Source organism: Phoca vitulina, unplaced genomic scaffold (genome assembly GCF_004348235.1).
Source record: "Phoca vitulina isolate PV1807 unplaced genomic scaffold, GSC_HSeal_1.0 scaffold29, whole genome shotgun sequence".
In the NCBI taxonomy this organism is placed as follows: domain Eukaryota; kingdom Metazoa; phylum Chordata; class Mammalia; order Carnivora; family Phocidae; genus Phoca; species Phoca vitulina.
Window position 1 is genome coordinate 8,190,996 of NW_022589732.1, and position 20,300 is coordinate 8,211,295.

The 20,300-nt window shown below is 34.4% G+C and overlaps 1 protein-coding gene across 5 annotated transcripts in view; it reads right to left on the minus strand.

The window, feature by feature from the left end:
• Positions 1–20,300, minus strand: part of CTNNA3 (catenin alpha 3) — a 1,817,935-nt gene that overhangs the window by 796,273 nt on the left and 1,001,362 nt on the right. The gene's annotated exons all lie outside the window — the stretch shown is intronic.

Consider the following 20,300-nt stretch of genomic DNA (forward strand, 5'->3'; position numbering starts at 1 on the left):
TGGGAGGATGGGTTAGCCTGGTGATGGGTATTGAGGAGGGCACGTTCTGCATGGAGCACTGGGTGTTATGCACAAACAATGAATCATGGAACACTATATCTAAAACTAATGATGTAATGTATGGGGATTAACATAACAATAAAAAAATTTTAAAAAAATAATAAAAAAACAAAAAAAAACAAAAAACAAAAACAAACAAAAAAAATAAAAGTATGCTATTTAGCTTCTAAATATTTAGAGACTTTCTAGAGAACTTGCTGTTATTAATTCCTAGTTTAAATCTAATTTAATTCTAATTTAATTTATTCAGTTCAGAAAACATACTCTTTATGATGCAAAACCTTTTAAATTTATTGACACTTGTTTTATAGCCTCAAATATGGCCTATCTCAGTAAATATTCTGTGTTTACTTGAAAATAATTTGTATTCTATGGTTTTTGAATGGATAGTTCTATAAAAGTTATTGGATTAAGTTGGATGATAGTGTCAGTCAAGTCATCCAAATACTTACAGAATTTTTGGTCCATATGTTCTATCAACTATTGAGAGTGAGGTGTTAAAATCTCCAAATTTAAGTGTGAATTTGTTTATTACTCCATCATATTTGTAGGGAGTCCCCTTTCTTTTAAAAATTATTGTATCTTCTCTTCCTCTATCTTTTCATTGTATTCTTCTTTGTTCTTTTTAAGGATATTGGTAGTACTAAATAACACCCATGGTTACATTAGTTTTTGTCCTAACCTTCATCTCTCCATTTCTAAGACAACTAGGTCTTTCTAGCTCCTGTTTGGAAAAAAAAAAAAAAATCCTTCATTCTCTCCATAAAATGGGCATCCCTCCCAATCATACACAACACAATCCTCCTAGACACAAACAGTTTCAAGTCACAGAGTCGTCTTTGATGCCTTTTTATAGAAAACACACACAACTTCTCAATTTCAATCTTTATTCAATTAGTGTATAGTGCTCCCTCTGTTATGTTATCAGTGCATGACCCTAGTTCATGCTGTAACATCTTAAAACCTCTTCGGCGCTTAGAATAGTATTGTGCATATCATCAGTGCACAATAAAAACAACAGCATTCCCAGGTTCAACATTTCCTACAGAGCACAGAGTAAATGTTTCAGTTTTTATTCAGGTTCTAAACTAGTTGTTCTTTCTTGCTTTATCCCACAGCCGTTCTTCCATTCCTTCTTCATTTTCTTCCTTCAAAAAATATTTACACACTCTCTAAAAATCTCTTCTTTCACACAATTAGTCTATTTATTATCTTTAGAAGATAGTTTAAATTTTCTATTTGGACTATGCAATCTATTTCTCTATGCAAGTCCTGCAAGACCCAATTTTAGTCCATCTTCTGAATGAAGATTTTCTGCTTTTAAAGAAAAGAAAATTTCTCTCTTTTCTGAGCATATTCTTGTCCATGTACATAAACACACTGAAAAGCAGTGGGTTAAAAAGGAAAAACACGAAAGCTACTATTAATTATTAATTATATGAGAATGGTCAGGAGTCTGACTTAAAGTGAAAGAAATGGGAAGGGAAAAGTCAGCTTGCTCAGGGGAAGTGTCTTCATGATAGAAGTGGTGGAAAGATAGTTCCTTTCTCTCAAAAACAATAAAGAATTGTGAGGAATACATAAATAAATAGTCCTTCCCACCATGCAGAGACCATATGAAAAGTGGGAGTTCACCAGAGCATAAATAGAAGAAAAAGTTCAGTTTGTTGGCAGAAAAGATTTGAAGCCACAGTAATGAGAGAATCGTTCAGTAAAATCAAGTGTGAAATTCACAGGGGGAAACCAAGGCTTATGGTATAAAAACACTAGGAGGAAAAAGATATTGGAAAAGCCTATACTGTATATGGTTAGCAGATTTAGTAGAAAAGACAAGAAACACATGGGAAGATTACAAAAGAAGATATAATAATAAAAATACAAAAGAGAATGTTTAAAATAAATGAGAATAAATCATCACATATGTCCAGTTTAAGCATTTAATAATGCCTATTTAAATAAAGAACAAACCATTCTTTAAAAATCTCTTCTTCATTTTAAAGTTCTAAGAACATTATGGAGGAATTTTTCCTATTAGTAAAATGAACTTCAGTTATAACAACTCACTGTTTGACATTTTATTAATGTCTAATAAGGCTGGATTCATATTTATTAAGTCTATATTCATGTTGTGTACAAAGTATGGAGAAAGAGAACTACAAAATGAATGTCTAAACAGGGATAGGCACAGTGCATTTGAGTTATGGCCATTTTTAGTCTTACAAAATAACTACATTTTAATGTTTTATATCTTCTCTTCCCAACTGGATCTTAAACTCTGTGAGACAAGGACTCGCTCTTATATTCTGTGTATCACATATAGTATCTAGCATGGTAGACATTAAATAAAGATTTGATGATTTATTCTGTGATTGTTAATCTTAGTTGTAGGAATTTATCAATATCTTTCCTATATTCCAACTCACTGGGAGTGCCAAGTACCCTTAAGATTACATCCTTGGATTATATACAGAAACTAACTCAAAGTATCTATTACTTGGGGAGAAAATATATGGATAATAAACAAGTGATAAGATGTACTAGAGTTAGCTACCTATTTCAAAAATACATTCCATGTGAGAGGGAAGATATAACAACCAACACCACAGAAATACAAACAACTATAAGAGAGCATTATGAAAAACTATATGCTAACAAATTGGACAAACAAGAAGAAATAGATAAATTCCACAAATATATAACTGCCAAAACTAAAACAGGAAGAAATAGAAAATTTGAACTGACTGATAATCAGCAAAGAAATTGAATCAAAAAACTCCCAAGAAACAAAAGTCCAGGACCAAATGGCTTCATAGGTGAATTCTACCAAACGTTTAAAGACTTAATACCTATTCTTCTCAAACTATTCCAAAAAAAAAACAGAAAAGGAGGGAAAACTTCCAAATTCATTCTATGAGGCCAGCATTATCCTCATACCAAAACCAGATAAAGACACCACTAAAAAAAGAGAACTACAGGCCAATATCCCTGATGAACATAGATGCAAAAATCCTCAACAATATACTAGCAAACTAAATTCAACAATACATTAAAAAATCACTCACCACAATTAAGTGGGGTTTATTCTTGGGTTGCAAGGATGGTTCAATATTTGCAAATCAATCAGTGTGATACATCACATCAATAAGAGAAAAGATAAGAACTATACGATCATTTCAATAGATGCAGAAGGAGAATTTGACAAAATACAACATATATTCATGATAAAAACTCTCAAAAATTTGGTTTAAAATGAATATACCTCAGCATAATAAAGGCCATATATGAAAAACCCATAGCCAACGTCATCCTTAATGGGGGAAAACTGAAAGCTTTTCTTCTATGATCAGGAACAAGACAAGGATGCTCACTCTTACCACTTTGATTCAACATACAAATGTCTGATTCATCAGACAAGAAATAAAATTCATCCAAACTGTTAAGGAAGAAGTAAAACTTTCAATATTTGCAGATAACAGATATTATATATAGAAAACCTGAAACACTCCATCCAAAAAACTGCTAGATCTGATAAACAAATTCAGTAAAATAACAGGATACAAAATCAATGTATAGAAATCTGTTGCATTTCTAAACACTGGTAATGAAGCAGCAGAAAGAGAAATCAAGAAGTTGATCCCATTTACATCAAAAACCATAAGATACCTAGGAATAAACATAACTAAAGAGGTAAAAGATCTGTACTCTGAAAACCATAGAACACTGATGAAAGAAATTGAAGATGACATAAAGAAATGGAAAAACATTCAATGCTCACGGATTAGATGAACAAATATTGTTAGAACGTCTATACTACCCAAAGCAATCTACACATTTAATGCAATTGCTATCAAAATGCCAACAGCATTTTTCACAGAACCAGAACAAACAATTATAAAATTTGTATGGAACCACAAAAGACCCAAATAGCCAAAGCAATCTTGAAAAAGAAAAGCAAAGCTGGAAGCATTACAATTCCAGACTTCAAGTTATATTACAATGCTGTAGTAATCAAAACAATATGGTACTGGCACAAAAATAGACACATAGAGCAATTAAACAGAATAGAAAACCCAGAAATAAACCTACAACTCTACGGTCAATTTTCAACAAAGCAGGGAAGAATATCCAATGGGAAAAAGACAATCTCTTCAACAAATGGTGTCAGGAAAACTGGACAGCAACTGGAAAGAAAGAAACTGGACCACTTTCTTACATCATACACAAATATAAATTCAAAATGGGTTAAAGACATAAATGTGAGACCTGAAACCATAAAAATCCTAGAAGAGAACACAGGCAGTAACTTCTTTGACATCAGCCATAGCAACTGTTTTCTAGATATGTCTCCTGAGGCAGAAGGGAAACAAAAGCAAAAATAAACTATTGGGATTATATCAAAATAAAAAGCTTCTACACAGCGAAAGATACAATCAACAAAACTAAAAGACAACCTATGGAATAGGAGAAGATATTTGCAAATGACATATCCAATAATGGGTTAATATGCAAAATACAATAAGAAGTTATACAACTAAAAACCCAAAAAGCAAAAAAATCCAATTAAAAATGGGCAAAAGACATGAACATACATATCTCCAAGGAAGGCATACAGATGACATACAGACATATGAAAAGATATTCATCATTGGTTACCATCAGGGAAATGCAAATCAAAACTACAATTAGATATCACTTCACACCTGTCACAATGGCTAAAATCAGCAACACAAGAAACAACAGGTGTTGGTGAAGATATGGAGAAAAAGGAATCCTCTTGTACTGTTGGTGGGAATGCAAACTGGTGCAACCACTCTGGAAAATAGTATGGAAGCTCTTCAAAAAGTTAAAAATAGAAGTACCCTATGAGCCAGCAATTATACTACTGGGTATTTACCCAAATACAAAAACACTAATTCAAAGGGATACATGCACCCCTATGTTTATAGCAGCATTATTTACAATAGCCAAGATATGGAAGCAGCCCATCAATTAATGAATGGATGAAGAAGATGTGGTATACACACACACATACACACACAAAATGGAATATTTTTGAGCCATAAAAAGAATGAAATCTTGCCATTTGCAACAATATGGATGGAGATTGAGAGTATAATGCTAAGTGAAATGTCAGTCAGAGAAAGACAAATACCATATGATTTCACTCATGTGTGGAATTTAAGAAACAAAACAAAGGAACAAAAGGAAGAAAAAAGAGAGAGAGAGAGACAAATCAAGAAAGAGACTCTTAATTGTGGAGAACAAACTGATGGTTACCAGAGGGGAGGGGTGAAGGCGGTGGGTTAAAAAGGTGATGGGTATTTAGGAGAGTACAGGGTGATGTATGGAATTGTTGAATCACTACATTGTACACCTGAAATTAATATAACACTATATGTTAACTAATTAAAATAAAAACATTATGTCCATATGTTGGTGTTAACTAACTAGGCAACCACTGAGAATATAGACAATCAGTACAGGCAATACTCTCCAAGGTTTCATATTGTATCTTCACAGAAAAAATCTATGGTAATCAGGACTGAAATGCAGTTAAATCATCTTGAAATGTTATCATTTTAGATTTACTTATGGCGAAGTGTTTTGGTTTATTCAATCTTAATTGGTAGGGAATTTCAACTAATTTTCAATTTGTTATAATGTCAAAGTCACACAACCTAGAGTCTTGGTAGGTTTTTGTTTTCTGAGAACAGTAAAAAGTAGAAGTAAATTTTACAGAAACAGTATAATCCCAAGCATATATTGGCGATGATATTGCCACTAACTGAATAACATACTTGGTCATATTGGATATTAACTCTAGTGAGACTATATTCTGGGGGGCCTGGTATGCACAGCCTAAGACCGAGAAATATACAGAGGTGTCTTAGTTTGCTATGCTGCATAACAAAATGCCACAGACAGACTGCCTTAAACAACAGAAATTTATTTTCTCAGTTCTGGGAGCTAGAAATCCAGGATTAAGGTATCAGTGGATTTCATTTCTTCTGAGGCTTCTCTCATTGGCTTGCAAATGGCTGCCTTCTCACTTTGTCCTCACATGCCCTTTCCTCTGTGTGCATATTCCTGGTGTCCCTATGTGTCCACATTTTCTATTCTTATAGATACCAGTCATACTAGATAAAGCCCACTCTAACAGCCTCATTACAACATAATCAGCCCTTTAAAGGCCTTATATCCAAATAGTCACATTCTGAATTACTCAGGATTAGGGCTTCAACATGAATTTAGAAAGGCATACAATTCAGCCCATAACAAAATGCCAGAGAGCTATAGGGAAATTCCAGGAAAGAGAAAGTTCTCTCAAATGTTATTTTTACTGAGTATCACTGAATTTTGAGCCAGAAGATGGCTAAAACTACACAGGCAATGAAGAAATCTATCTGAAAGCTTCCCTAATTACTGCCAGCTTCTGCTTCCTTAACCAGGCACTTTACCCAAGAAAATGAATTCCATTCATATGGACAGTTACTCCTCATTTGGTGGAATAATACTTTGGAAATATTAACCAATGTGTTTTTGTTTTTTTCTTTTCCTTCTTCTACCTCTGATATTTTATTTCTTCCCCAACTCCACTTAGCTTTGATTCTATGCTTACCATCTCAGGGAAGTGATGTCCAGTAGAAAGTAGTGGCTTTTAAGTATCAAAAAAGTTTAGGCCCTGTGGGGAGCAGGAAGGATCTGGCATAAGTGCTCTCCCAGGCCCCATTTCCTCCAGATCAAACACAAAAGGATAAACAACAGTCACAGAGACATTATATGGACTTGAGGAAGAATATAGGGAAATAACAAGATTTCAGGGTAGCATGGCTAAGCTCTGTGTCTCCATGGAATTTCCTGTGCCTCAGTGTTGCACAAGAACATGATTCCCATCTGCCAAAAGGAGCTTTGACATAGCTGACACAGGACTCTGAGGACATGAAAAAGTATTGGTTCAACTGCAACTAGCATGGGTTATGGGCTAGACAGGAGGAGTCTCAGCAAATGCCAGATAAAATGGGACATCAGAGATCCTTACCTCTTGCCACTATAGAAACTACCAGAAATTAGTTGGAACACTGGAAAAAATCTGAGAGAATCCCCCAAAAACTAAGGTTTAGTTTTTGCCATTCTGACTCAAAATTAAAATTATTTAGGAATCAATGATATTATAATAGCAATGTAATAGAATGACGGTAGCTATATTTGTAGTGAACACAACATAATATATAAACCTGTCAAATCACTACCTCTGCACACCTGAAACTAATGTAACATTGTGTGTCAACTATACTCAAATAAAAAAAAAATATTTAGGAAAAAGTTAATTTTTGAATGCCTGAGTTTATGACTTCCCTTATGTGAACAAATACTTGTCTTGTTCCCTCCTCACTACTTCTCCACTCATTCACACTGCCTACAAAATCATGGATTATACCAAAGTTATTATTGGCCATTACAAACAACAATTGAAATTAGATCAATTCATATGCATGTTCGCATGTATAGGCAATGCACAGTCATTTCAATGTCCACTTTTTAAGGCTTCCTAGGCTGGCAAAATATGGCTTCCTATGTATTAAGAGATTTGAAAATGTATCAACAGCCATGGCTGATTAGAAGCCTCACCAAAATTTTCTTTAATAATCAAATCAGAACCCCAACATGTAGAATTTCATTGTTTTAGTAAAAAAGAAAAATCCAATTATGGTATTTGAAATGCCAACTATTAGAAATTAAGAAGAAAGCTAACACAATATGCTGCTTGGTCTCCCTTGATAAAGCAGTTATAAAAATATATCCATGAGTCCATCCTCAAAGAATAAAGTCAATTGTAGCAACATAGAATGTTGGAAATAGAAAGGTTCTGAGAAACCATCTGGTCAAATATTCTCATTAACAGATATGAGAATTGAGATTCAGAAACATTAAAAGATTTGTTTAGGGGTGCCTGGGTGGTTCAGTCAGTTAATCGTCCAACTATTGGTTTCGTCTCAGGTCATGATCTCAGGGTCATGAGATTGAGCCCCACGTTGGGCTCCATGCTCAGTGTGGAGTCTGCTTGAGATTCTCTCTCCCTCTCTCTTTGCCCTTCCTGCTTGTGCAGACTTGCTCTTTCTCTCTTTTTCTCTTTCTCTAAAATAAATAAATAAATCTTTATTTAAAAAAATAAAGATTTGTTTAGGTCAATGGCAGTCACTGGCAGATCTAGTTTGAAAGATCTCTCCACATTCCACTTCTTTTTCTGCATTCCTTCTCAAAGTCAGAACAGAATGACTTCCTCAAGATTTTCTTACTCTTCTATAAGAGCAATTACATAACTGACACTGATTTAAACATTAAAACTATTTACAATAGTGAATAAGAAAAAGCTGAAATAAAGAAAAAATAAATAAATAGAGCTGCATCAAACTCAGTATCTTCTGCACAGCAAAGGAAACCATCAACAAAATAAAAAGGCAACCTACTGAGTGGGAGAAAATATTTGCAAATCATATATCTGATAAGGGGTTAATATCCAAAATATACAAAGAACTCATACAACTCAACGGCAAAAGTACAAACAATCTGATTTAAAAATGGGCAGAGGATCTGAATAGACATTTTCCCTAAGAAGACATACAAATGGTGCACGGGTGAAAAGTGCTCAACATCACAAATCATCAGGGAAATGCAAATCAAAACCGCAATGGAATATTATTCAGCCATAAAAAGGAATGAAATCTTGCCATTTTCAACAACATTGGATAGGGCTAGTGAGTATAATGCTAAGTGAAATAAGTCAAAGAGAGACAAATACCGTATGATTTCACTTATATGTGAAATTTAAGAAACAAAACAAATGAACAAAGGAAAAAAAAAAGAGACAAAAAACAGACCCTTAACTTTAGAGAACAAATAGATGATTACCAGAGGGGAGGTGGGTAGGGGAATGGATGAAATAAGTAAAGGGGATTAGGAGTACACTTATCTGGATAAGCACTGAATAACATATAGAATTGGTGAATCACTATATTGCATACCTGAAACTAATATAACACTGTATGTTAACTATACTGGAATTTTAAAAAATGAACAAATAAATGAACAAACAAAACCACAATGAGCTATCACCTCACACTTCTTAACATGACTATTATCAGAAAGACAAGAATTAACAAGTATTGGCAAGGATGAGGAGAAAAGGTAACCCTTGTGTACTGTTGATGGGAACGTATATTGGTGCAGTCACTATGGAAAATAGTATGGAGATTCCTAAAAAAATTAAATATAGAACTATCATATCATCCAGCATATTTATCTGAAGAAAATCAAAACACTAACTCGAAAAGCTATATGCATCTTTTATTCACTGCAGCATTATTTATAATAGTCAAGATATGGAGACAACTTAAGTGTCCACTACAGATGAATGGATAAAGAAAATGTGATATATGTATATATTACCTCTCCCTCTCTCTCTCTCTCATACATATATATATGTATATATATACTCTCTATATATGGAATATTATTATTATACATACAATAGAATATTATACAGCCATAGAAAAAAAATCTTGCCATTTGCATCAGCATGGATGGACTTTGAGGGCATTATGCTAAGTGAAATAAGCCAGACCAAGAACAACAAATACCATATGATCTCACTTATATGAGGAATCAAAAAAAAAACAAAACATAACAAAAATAAACCACCAAGCTCACAGTTACAGAGAATAGATTGGTAGTTGCCATAGGCAGGAAGTGAGGGAAGGGGTAGGCGAAACAGGTGAAGGTAGTCAAAGGGTACAAACTTCCAGTTATAAAATAAGTAAGTCAGGGGATGTGATATACTGCATGGTGACTATAGTTAATAATACTGTATTGCATATTTGAAAGTTGCCAAGACAGTAGATCTAAAAGTTCCCATCACACACACACACACACACACACACACAATTCTGTAACTATGTGTGGTGACGGATCTGAACCGAACTTAATGTAGTGATCATTTCACAGTATACACAATTATCCAATCATTATGCTGTACACCTGAAACTAATGTAATATTGTCTGTCACTTATACCTCAATTTTTTAAAGAAGAGACAAGAGAATGCTTTAACCCCAAAAGCTGGGCTTTCCCCTTTGAGAAAATACTTTTTCTCCCTGATAAAGTATTTGCTTTCTTAAGTTTCATCCATCACTAATGACATAGTTTGCTGACAGAAGGATGGACTATCCTAGACTGTTTAGGATATAATAAACTCTGTGTAAATAATTCTTCAACAATAAGGAAAGTTGAGTTTTAAGAAAACATGTATATGTAACTCCTAAAGCAAATGCAAAATTCTTTACTAAGTGTTTTTTTTTTCCTGAAGTTATCTCTGTGATAATTCAGTATCTATTATGGACATATATTCAAGACATATTTGAACATATAATTCAAAATATATATTTGAACTATATTTTGAAATATAATTTGAAGTAACAAACTAAATAACTATTTGAGTTATTTATAATTCAAGGTCAAAACAAATCTCAGAAGTTTGTTATGCACTTGCCCTGATTATAGTTTTGGAATTCTCTTTGCATTAGGTATGTTGTAAATGATACCATTTCTTTATACATTTACTGTTTTCTCTCTGTAGAATATCTTTTAAATATACTAATAATCTGATTGTGCTTTGTCTTAGAACCTTAACAAAATTATTAGCAGTTCATGTCAAAATGCTTTTTTAAAGTTGCAGATAAATGGATTCAGGGTCAGCCACCTGAAAAAGGTAATGTGGAAATGTACTCCCAAAGACATTTGTAGTGGATAAAAGTAGTACTGTTTTCTATCAATTGATACTAACCTCAAAGTGATTTATTTGTTAGAAGTACATATTCCCTGTACAGTCAAGTAATATGGGCCTTGGAATACACAATCTCATTAAGAAACTTTAGCAAAGTAAAGAACACAAAATACATCCTAATCTTTAGTTTCAGAAACTTCAAAAAGGATTAGAACGATGTAAAAAACAAAAACCCAGCTATATATCATGAAATTCAAGAAATGTATAAATGAAAACACTTGACCGTTCTAAGAATGTATCATCCTAAGTGTCTTTCATTCACATCTTCTGTCATTCAATCCGCTTTTGTCTTCCTTGTTCCTCTTTATGTTGCTTTCCCCGTTCAACATAATTTAGGGCCGTTTGGTTGTCATTCTTTTCATAGTTCCTACTTTTCTCATGTTTTTGCTCTTTAGAAGAGTATGTGGCTGGTGGTTTACACTCTTCCCAACTGCCTACCCCCAACCCCATACCCAACCATCTTTTCGGGCCTCATCTGTCTTCTCTAGGTCAGAACCTCCCTCACACCAAAAATAAGTTTCCCTAATGTCCTCTTGATATGGGTCCAATACTAGCATAGCTGAAATAAAGCCAATATAGTTGTTTATATCTTCTAACCTGATATTTATTAGCCACAAATCTTAGAAATGGAAGGGTGGTGAAGAGTTCCCTGAAGATGCTCAAATGTTGAACAGTAAACAGGTAATAAGATCTAAGACTCAATGAATGTGGGGAATTTCCAAAAACATATGAACTTCAAAATACCAGTGATTTCCCCTAGGAGATTTAGAGCACAGGATTTTCTCATTCTTGACAAGAAATGATGAAGGAAATAAATGAGAGGTAAACATTTGACCCGCATATTAAGTAAGAATGTATTGTCTCAAAGAGCTGCCTTTGGCTCTGATGTTTCAATATTGTTCAAGAAGGTAGCTAGTCTCAGTTTTAGAAATGTGTATCTGAAAGTTACCAACAATTTTATCCCTAGATATCAAAATGTGGATAAGTTAATACATGCCAAAGCAACCATTCACTCAAAATCCTCTCTCTCTCTCTCTCTCTTTCTCTCTCTTACACACACACACACACACGCACACCATACCAAGGCAAAAGGCAATTGAATACACTGTCACCTCTCCTTGGCCTACAGATGTTATGACATACCACAGTGGGTCTCTTTCCTTTGGCATCTATAGTAGCATAGTGAAAGCCCTGCTTGAAATTGAGCAACACATTCTCATGCTCAATGACTTTCTTTTATATTTCCTCTGATACAAATAGAAAAGACACCTCACATTCAGCCTCCTAGGCTAGACTGCACCACAGATAAGCAATTACCTTTAGAACATGTCTATATGATAACCGTGGAAAGCATAGACTTAACCACTCTCTGGGTAGTTTCCCTGGGGGCACTGGGCAAAGTTGGGTGCTGGGATAGGAAACTCTCTGTAGACTTTTATTAACATACAAATACCTTAACTAAGGAGTCCTCCATATACCCCACAGACTTCCCTACCCTCCTTCCAAAACCCTCAAGATAACGGAGTTTTAGCTCCATAGAGTTGGCCTGAGAACCATAAAGCTAGCAGGATGCTATGATCTGGGTCCCTCCATCCCCCTTGCCCATCCATACTTTATTTCTCCTTTTTTATCAGACAGAAATAAGTTCCAATATCTTTTAAATTAGTCCTGTCTCTATCAATACTAACTAGCAGGAATCTCACTTTGGTTCCTGCAACTGCCTTACCTCCCATCTTTCCTCTTAATCACTATGGCTTTTTTCTTTTTGAGGTTTTGATTCCAGAAGTAACTCAGAGAATCTTCCTCATTTGACAATGTTAAGCACTTTGGTACTCTAAGTGTTCTAAAATATAGCGCCTGGCAGGACTTTTGTTATTTGCTTTTTGTCTTCACCATAACACAGATCTTAATTAAAGAACTTAATGAATATATCACATGGTGCTAGAAGCTCAGTTTACAGCACTGCGTTGTCAGTCCTCAACCGATGGATTGTATCCTGGCACCACTGTCATCATACACCATCACAAAACTGTGCTAAAACCTTGCGGGTCCCCCAGAGTCTCATTCTCCAGAATGGTAGATTCAGGAGAATCATGGTAATTCAGAGTTTTCTTGATTCCATCCTGTCCACCTATATTTTATTTTCAGAATAGTGCCTGAATCATTATTTAAAACCAAGTCACCCTCCTGACAAAACTTCTAATGGCATCACATATCATTCAGGCTACTCACCATGTTTATAAGGCCTGTTGCTTCTGGCCCCCTGGTATCTCTCTACTCTCAACTCCTATTACTCTCTCCTTCACTCACTCCTTTCCTATGACACTGGATTCTTTGTTATTTCTTAAGCATGCATCACAAATTCCTAATTGTCTTTTTTCCCCAACCTCCTCTCCATTTACCTTTCTCCTATCCTCCTCCTTTCTTCCATATTTCTAACTGGCTACTTCCCTAATCATAGTCCCCTCTAGATTCCCAGCTAAGGTCTCCTCATCACTACACTCTCCCCTTTCAGACCAATGTCTAACTTCCTTCCCTACTCTTAGCTCCAGCCTCCTTGGGGCCTTTCTTTCATTGTGTACTTTACACCCAATACTTTAATCATGCAAGGCATTTATCCTTTATTTGATTTCTCTAATTTGAATACCTACTGAGAATACCTGTTCCAAAACACAGCCAATATTTCTGAGATCACACTTTGTGGAGAGGAAGAGTCAAACAGAAGGGGCTGAGAAAAATAAACTAATAATTTGGTATTTTTCTCTTTTAAAGTATCTAAAATGCCAGGAGTACTATTGATACTCACAGACCTTCCAGTAAGCTCTGCCCTTCACTCCTTGCTACATGGAACAGCACTCCTCTGTGCTTAAACCTTGGCTTCCCTAAGTAACAACAGTGAGGCCCCAGATAAATGTTTCTCAACATGTGTTGCCCATTTCCTTAATGTCTTAAAAAGGGAGGGAGGGGTGTATCTAAAAGACATAAAGGTTTGTGTGTTTTGTTGCCGTCTGGATTGAAGAAGGACACTGCTTTCTAGTGTGGAGACAATATGAAGAATGCAAGTGCTTAGGGAAGAGAAAGAACAAATTGATCTTTTCAATTCATCCTTTCAAATCAATGCAATATCTTTTTGCATTCCATATTGTTTTCCAGGTGTACAGAGTATCCATTTCCTTTTCTCTCTTCTCATTCTAATTATTTGTTTCAGAGGTCCCTACAATAATCACAGTAGTTCACATGGTGACAGCAATATTTTGCAATACTAATTCATATTACCCTCAAATAGGCATATGTGAAGATATAGACATATCAGTCATGAAATGTGATATCAAATCTTTATGCAAGCAATTACAAGGACACTAAACACTATAAAGTATAAAAATATTTAATGATTTAAATACTTTAAAATTTCAGTTTTATTTAAGTAATTTTGAGTATTGATATGCACATTAATTATAATTGGTAATTTTTTCTTTTTTTTATTATGTTATGTTAATCACCATACATTACATCATTAGTTTTTGATGTAGTGTTCCATGATTCATTGTTTGCATAATTGGTACTTTTTAAAAGTTATACTGAAAGAAAAAAATTTAGAAAACACATGAAAATAATTCTACTTTTTTAATTTTACATTTTCTGAGTATGCATATTTGATATTCATTTATTATTTTCAAGTGCAATAAAAATAGTTTCTTATTCTCTTTTGGTGATTATTTTATACTTTTTTCACAAATAGTACTTACGCAACCATAATATTGAACTAGTCTAAATTTTGCACATTTGAATATAATTATATTTTATATGTTAATCCTTTAAATCTTTACTGTCAATAGAACACAAATTATGTAAAAACTTATTATAACCTAATAAGTCGTTTCACTGAAATAACATAAAAATATTATGGAATTAATGTATAATATGTATGAATCATGTCTGTCTATAGGCTCATCAATCAGAATCCCAGAGAAATGAACGATGATAAGCAAATCCAGCCATCTTTGAAGTATTGCCAAGTTTAAGTCATACAAAATGCATAGCTTTATTTTAAAATACTTGTTTTAAATATTTTCAAAAATTATGTAAATCTAGGGTCGCCTGGGTGGCTCAGTTGTTAAGCATCTGCCTTCGGCTCGAAGCCTGCTTCTCCCTCTCCCACTCCCCCTGCTTGTGTTCCCTCTCTCGCTGTGTCTTTCTCTGTCAAATAAATAAAATCTTTAAAAAAAAATTATGTAAATCTATTTGTATGCACACGTGTGTATGTGTTTGGGGGTATAGGTATGTGTGTGAAGGTAGAGGAATAGAACATATTTTATTTAAGAGCTAATTAGCTTGGTTTATAACATTTATATATTTACATATTTAGACAAGTGGAAGAAGGAAGCCGCTATTTATACTTATGCCCTGGTCTATTCAAACATTAAGGGTGATCCTGTCTCCTTCCAACTGTGAAAGAGATTATTATTAAATTTCACTAAACCTAAAATAATAGTTAAAAATATAAAAAGACACTATTTAGAGAAAAAAGAAAATCCCGTAATAGCAGCATCATTAAGCAAAAATGCCCATTCTGACAGCTCTTGTAATAAAGAAATTAAGTCATAGACTTAAGGCAATCTCCAAAAAGGAGAGCAATCCCTAACCACACTCAAAATGATATAATTGTGAAGCTCTGTTGATATAATAGACGAATGAAATATTAACATATTAACGCTATTTACCTCAAACCTTTGCTAATGGACTGAGTGTATTCTGTGCATGAAAGAACTTCCCCTCTCTTTTAGTTTAGCATACCTAAAGCTAGGTGATCCAGAGTTGTTGTATGATCTTTAATTAAATTGCACCTTTATAGCAATGATCTGGAATTAAAATTGAAATCTATTCTCTTTCTGTCTCTCTAGATTACAAACCTGGGCTATTTCATACATCCAAAGACAAATAAGCCAGATATAGAGTCATCCCCAACGGCTCTGTTTTCCTTACCTACACCCTCCAAATTCAGTCAGTCACCAACTCAAGTTATTATTTCTTAAGACTCTTTAATTTAGATCCTATAATAAAATGCTCATTCCTGTTTACTGATCTATTGTAATAATTCCCTATCTTGTCTACTCCTTGTAGTTTCATCTCCATGAACTATTCACCATCCATCCTCCTGTGGAGCAGTGGTTTTTAGAGTATAGTTCCCATATCAGTAGCATAGCATCACTCAGGAATTTGTTGGAAATGCAAATTCCTTGGGTTCCACTCCAGTCCTACTGAGTCAGAAACTCTGGGGGTGGGGCCCAGCCATCTGTGTTGAACAAGTCCTCCAAGTGATTATCATGCATGCTAAAATTTGAACGCCAAGGTTCTAAAGTGATATTTTTAAAAGGCAGAACCAATCATGTCACTTGCCCGCTTGAAACTCCTGTAATGATTCCCTACCATATAAAGGACAAAGTCCAAGCTCTTAGGAAAATGTATAATGCCCTTTCTGTTCTGTTTTTTTCAGCCCTTCTCTTTCCATTTCCTCCCTCCCACCCAGTGTTTTAGTCATATGAACATTCTGAAATATTCTAAACACACCCTGCATTTTATGCCTTTTCCTAGTGTACCTCTTCCCACACACAATTTATCCACCTGGAGGAGTTCTATTCATCTTTCCAGATCCAGCTCAAATGTCCCCTCTTATAGAATGATGTCTGAGGTCTAATTTCAATAATTTACTTACAGTCTATTCCAAGTTTCCCAGTCCCACCTACATAATTTCCCTGAATTAACATTTTTAGACATCCAGCCCTTAAGAAAGAGATGAAGTGTGTTTACTGGGTGTAAGAAGGTAAAGGTAGAGATTGAAATGGCACTGCTTATTCTACCTCCCATGTTCCTACCCCTGGGTCAAAGGTTAAAGATTGCCATCTACCTCTTGGAATAGTTGTGACTCCTTGAGGATACTGATGGCTTCTCCCAGATGTTGGCTCAATGGTTTAGCAGTGAACCCACTGCAGAACCCAAGGCAAGCATGCAAATGGAGGCCAACACACAATGTGTCTAAATATTTAGAAATTATAAATAAAACCAAGAACTTCAATAAAATACATTCCATAATTGTGCTACCTTTAAAAATTTAATTTCTTAATGACAAATCAAAAGCAATGATTTTTTGGATGACTGAAAGCTGGCAAAAAATCAAAGACACTAATGTAATATTCAATGTGTATATCTGGGTGTCCTGTTAATGAGCTGACAATGTCTATATGAGTAATAAAATAAAACAAACAATTCATAAAATCACATATGCATCCCATGAAATTTATATTTCTTGCCTTTATCAAGATGATTCTGTTTGTTAGAATTGAGGTTTTTAATTAATTTGTGTATTGTTGACAGTGATGACAGTGATCCAAAGGACTTAAAACAATATAAATTTTTATTTAAATGGCAGAAAATGCAATATATTTTATGAAAAATAAGTTAATATAAAAACAAAATTATTTTTGTTTCAAAATTCTTTTTAATATTCAAAATTATTAAAGTAACATGTATATAATAAATATCAACTTTTAATTTCAGAATATTTTATTGAAGCTGGTATTTTCTTAATTTTAAGTCTCATTTAACATTGCTTACCATCTACTTGCCAATATAAAGAATTAAAAGTACACTTCATGCATATCTTCTCTAGTCCTACATACATAAAAATTAAAGAGTAATATGAATTGTTTAATAATGCAATATATATCATAGTCACCATGTGAAAATACCATGATAACTTGTAGGTACTTTCAAATTCACCAAGGAAACATGGACAGAAGCAAGAAAATTGATGCTCGGCTCTACTCAGGAAAATGATTCTTGGCTATGTGAGGATTTAGTACATTTATCACAAGAGGAAGAATTTGAAAAATTTATTTATTATTCCTCTTACACTGTTGAAATTCCCTTTCTTGTCCCTCCATACTTCAAAACAAAATGTCTGTTTCCAACTGATGCTAAAAGCAACTAAACCCGAAATTTTCATGGCATTTGAGCTCTATTGTCAAGTGCTTCTATGATGTAGGAAGTGATGTGCAAAATGTTTTCCTGGAGCCTGAATCATATGTTGATCATGAAAGTGAATGTTTAGGGTTATAGATTGCACTAAGCCAGTTCTGAAGTCCAGATACTAAGTGACAGAGTCATTTATGTTGGTGTGTTTGTGATTTGTGGGGCCCTCCAATCCATGGGGCCCAGGACAGAGACTTTCCTTGAGTCTGACGGTGATACTATTTCCTTGGTCTAAGTGAGACCTAGCCAGAACTGGAGAAGTAGGATTGAGTTTTAAGGTGTTATCCTAAGGAAATAACCCCAATAATCATGGAGTTAAAATTTTTATACATTTGCAATGCCTCTGATGCTCATTCCATCAGAGCAAAAAAAAAAAAAGTTTTATCTTCTAATCACCATCCTCTCACCCCACCCCCATCCCCAAAGATTGTTATATCAAAAGAAGTCTCATTTTTAGCTTAGTTCTCTTCCAAATGATCATTGATAAGAAAGACCTGGCTATATTCTAGGAGATTTATCTTTAATGTTTTATGTTTAATATACTCAATAAAATATATTCATGATTAATAAATCAGCATACTTTTATGATTGAGATCCTTGGTACAGGTATCATTTGATTCTTGAAGTTTGAGTCAAAACATATTCCCTGAGCATCATGATTATATTACTTTGGTATCTCTGTGGCCATAGATATAAAGGGAATTGTGAAAAGAAAAACAGAAACTTGCAGGGGAATGTTTTCACACATAGGCAGTGTGATGGCTAATTTCATTTATCAACTTACCTGTGCTATTTTGCCCAGCTGTTTGGTCAAACAATCATCTAGATGTTGCTGTGAAAGTATTTTTTTTTTTTTGTATGTGTGATTAACATTAGCAGCCAATTGACTTTAAGTAAAAAACATTTCTCTCAATGAGGCCTTATAAGCAAAAAATAGATTTCCTAGAGAAGAAGGAATCTTTCCCCAAGACTGTAACAAAGTAATCCTGCCTGATTCCATCCTGCCAGCCTGCCCTACAAAATTCAGGGTCAAGACTTCAACATCAACTCTCGCCTGAATTTATCATCAGTCTGTCCTATAGATTTCAGACTTGCCATCCCCCAGAACTACATAAGCAAATTCCTTCTAGAGAACCTTGACTGATAGAAGCAGATGTTTCCATCTTGTTTTATCCCAATTCTCAAGGTTGATCACCAAGACAATGTAAACATACACATGTACTATATATCTTCTCTCTGTACCTTCCCATAGTATATTGTACAAACACTGTTCAGAATTTATGGCATAATACCATAATAACAGATTTAAAAACCTGTCTCCTATTCTAGATTGGGAGTGCCTTATGCACAGAGGCTGGGTTATTCATTATTGTATTCCCTGAGGCTAGAAATCACTAGCCACTTAATAAATGCTCAATAAATGCCTGCCAAATGTTAGAGGAGCAAAATTAACACATTACCTAGATCAGCACACATGTGATAGAAGACAGGAATAAGGGTTGGTGGAAGAGCAAGGAGAAAGGAAGAAGGAATGGGGAGGAGAGAGGAAGTCTCCCTGAAGCTAAGATGCGTCACATGAAGTGGTAGTCATCCAGCTTGCCTCAGGTCCCAGCACAGCCTTAATCACCTCTCTCACAGCAACTTTGATAGCTCTGGCTAAGGAACTTGATACCTGCAAGCAATTAACTTTAATAAGCCAGCAGGTGATTTCCTTAAAAGAATGCTGACGAGTCAATTCGCTGACAGCAGCTCTAGATTCTCTGGTTACTCAGCCATGGCTTCTACCTCTGCCCTTATGAACCCAGTTGCAGTTGTGAATAATGAATGAAAAGGTAGCCAGAGTATGATTTTTTTTTTTTAACGCTGAAACTAGTAATCAGCTTTATGGCATGGTCATATATTATAAATAGTAACAAAAAGTCTTTTCAAGTTATGAATAAAAGCAAAAGCCAACAAAGTGGTAACAGCTAACATTGGCCCAGCACTTTATAGTTTCCATAAATGTTTAAGTGAGTCAAGTGACATGATCATATATTACAAATAGTACCAAAAAATCTTTTCATATTATGAATAAAAGCAAAGCCAACAAGTGGTTAACACTCACATTGGCACAGCACTTTATACTTTCCATAAATGTTTGTTAAATGAAGTGATATGAAAGTGCTTTTGCCTGTATTAACCTGTGTGTATATATGTATACATGCATATGCATACATATATGTATATGTGTGTCTGTGTGTATACACACATACTATATATATATAGTATGATACGTACAAATCTATATATTTAGTATGATAGGTACAGAACAACTATCTGTATATATATGGTCTGTGTGTATATGTATATATAGTTGTTGTTCTCTATACCTA